Source organism: Pan paniscus, chromosome 1, assembly GCF_029289425.2.
Source record: "Pan paniscus chromosome 1, NHGRI_mPanPan1-v2.0_pri, whole genome shotgun sequence".
Classification (NCBI taxonomy): domain Eukaryota; kingdom Metazoa; phylum Chordata; class Mammalia; order Primates; family Hominidae; genus Pan; species Pan paniscus.
Window position 1 is genome coordinate 78,571,990 of NC_073249.2, and position 3,276 is coordinate 78,575,265.

The window sequence follows — 3,276 nt, forward strand, 5'->3', positions numbered from 1 at the left end:
GGAGGTGGCTGTGAGAAATGGGAGGAGCTCCGTATTCCTCCAGCATTCTTCCAGCTGAAACTCCAAAGACTTAGCTAGGAGTCCTAGAATTAGGCAAGAGGCGTGTGCTCTGAGGTCAATAGTAGTAATGCAATGTCTTTACAGTAACAGCATATACTCTTACATAGTAGCAACATATACTCTTAAACATAGAGATAGTTTAAAAATCCTTTTTATAATGATGTAATAAATATTCATTCACAAATGAACATATAGGGATAAATAACAAGGTTAAGATTACTCCTAACCTCACCACCCAGAGGTAACTGCTGTTGACATTTTGGTATATCCTTCCACCTATTTATAGATACATATACACAAACAAAAATGGAATAGTCTAATTTCCAACTTGATTTTTTAACTTTCTAGTATATCAATATTGTGTACCTATAGCAGCATTTTTCAAGGTTGCATGAATCTCATTTAGTTGATGGTTTAATTATCTAACAAATATTCAGTTCTTACAGTTAAGCACTATTTCTGGCAGATTACCATGCCTGGATGAGCAAGACAGATTATGTTCCTGATCTTATGGAATTCACATTTGTGTTCTGGCTTAGTTTTCATAGACTTGATGATTTCTGGGTCCTAGCATACTGTGTTCATCTTTTCCCAGATTGCTCACCCTGTCCAGACTCATGTCTTATTTTGATTTTTCTGCCTATGTGTATGGTGGCTTGGATGAACCTAGTGGGACTTCTAAGATCTTTCTATCCACTGCTGTCTTTTTGCCTTGATATAGAACTGGATAATTACCTCTGCTAACAATTTCAGTTATTAGGGTTAACATTTATTAGCAGACTAACTTAGGAGACTAGCAAGCCCTTGTGTACCTTAGATAGAGTCTAACTGATGAGGTAAAGAACTTTATTCTCCAACCCCAAAAGACCAGTTTCTCTAAGGAGTCTGAGACGTTTTACATAAACTTATTCAATAAATATTTACTGAACACTTCCTAGGTGCCAGAAACTTTCTAAGTGATGCAGGTACAGCAATGAATAAAAGAGACAAAACTCTCTGCCCTTGTGGAGTTTACTTTGTAGTTGAGGGAGCCAGACAGCCCATCAATAAAATAAAACAAGTGGTGATGACCACTATGGAGAAAAAGAAAACTGGAAAGGGAGGTCTGGAGTGCAAGAGTGAAGAGTTGTTTTATAATGTCAAATAAGGTGTTCTAGAAAAACGTTTTCCCTGAAATTTCCTAAAATAAATTGGTCGTGATAAAAGGCCTTCTCTGTGTAATAAGTGCAGCAACTCTATGACAAGACTAACAGATATAACAAAAGTGATGATCAATGACTAAGGAACAAAAGAGCTGAACACATTTCTCAGTTAAAATGAAAAAAGGCCAGGCACAGTGGCTCATGCCTGTAATCCCAGCAGTTTGGGAGGCCAGGGTAGGGTATTGCTTGAGCCTAGGAGTTCAAGGTCAGCCTGGGCAACATAGTGAGACTTCATCTCTACAAAAAACAAAAAATCAGTCAGGCATGGCAGCATGCACTTGTAGTCTCAGCTACTTGGAAGGCTGAGGTGGGAGGATTGCTTGAGGCCCTGGAGGTCGAGACTGCAGTGAGCTATGATTGTGCCATTGTACGCCAGCCTGGGTAACAGAGTGAGACCGTGTCTCTAAAAAATAAGTAAATAAAAGGATACAAAAGAAAAATTTTAAAAAAAGAAAAAAATCAAGCCACTTCATTGGCAGTTGGGTACACATTTTGTTAACAGCCTGTTAACAATTCTCCAATTTTATCTTTGCAATGTCTTCTCTAGGTAGTTATGATATTGATGGAAGCCCTGTTAAAAATAATTGTACCTGACCAACATAAAGAGAAAAGAAAATACCTAGGTATAGAAGCAAATTTTTAAACTGACTGAACCCTTAAAAGATGATGGAGGCAGATGGCTTAGTTCTCCTCCAGGGATAACTGATGTGGGGATATTAATGGCCTTTTGTGTCAACTAAACATACATCTATGTTCACGGTGGCATGCATCAGCTGAGGAGCAGGCATCTTCTAGGTACCAGCACCAGCTGAGAAGAACCAGCTTGCTTTATAGAGTTAGCCTTGGCTGGCAAATGGTGTATTCATAGAAGAACCGTAAAGCACCTTGGCCAATTTTCTATTAGTGGAACTTTCTTTGTAAGATTTTGCTGTTATAAAAATGCTGTGTACTTAACCTAATCATTTTCTCAGGATAAATACCTAAAAACAAGGATTGCTTAGTGAAAGTGTTTGCATATTTTTAAGTTTACAGAGGTCCTCAGACTTTAATGTGCAAATGAAACACTTGGAGATCTTGTCAAAATGCAGGTGGGATTTAATGGATATGAGGTGGGCCTGAAATTGTTTCTTGCAAGCTTCCAGGTGATGCCAGGTGTACCCTTAGACCATATTTTGAGTTGCAAGTTTCTAATATGCTTTGCCAAGTTGCCTTCTATGAAGGAGATATGTTTTAATAGTATCTTGTGTTTACAAAGTGTTTTAAGTTGTAAAAATACTTTCACATATGTTAATTCATTTACTAGTTCAGGACCATAGGCCTTACCACCCATCCATCTTTCACGCATGTGGAAATAAGCTTGGCTTAGCTACCAGAGAATTTAAGAATAACCAAGATGGCAATGAACTTCTTAAAGTCATGTCACATAAGGGGCCACTGAAGAAACTTCTGATGCTTAGCCTAGAGGAGATATTGAAAAATCCATGACAATTGCCTTCAAGAAGGTTCCTATACGGAAAAGGTCATACAAGCCTATTTTGGGTAGAAACAAGTCTCTCTAGGATTACATATGTTAATGATACAAAAAAACTGAGTTTGTCTCAATGTGAGAAAGAACTTTCTAGCCAACCGTGCTGTACAAATATAGAGTGAGTTGTTTTGTATAGTAGTGAATTCCCTATCACTGTAAATATCAAACAAAGGTTAGATGACCACTTGTTAGTGGATAAGAGAGGAATTCAGGCAGCATGTGAAAGAGGAGTAATGTCACTAACTGCAAGAGTCTAGGGTCTTAGATGTGAAATCTTATCATCCATTAAAGTTTTAAGATAGGCATAAAAATGCTGAGAAGTATTTGGATTTGAAAATACTCCGGTTACTATAGGAGAATAAGAGGGTGTTGGCCCCCTTCAACCCTCTACATGGTTAGGGGCCCCATAGTCACCCCCCTGAACCATTCTTGGATGAGTCCAAGCTCCCTTAATTGTGTATGTTATCATAAGAACAATATACATAT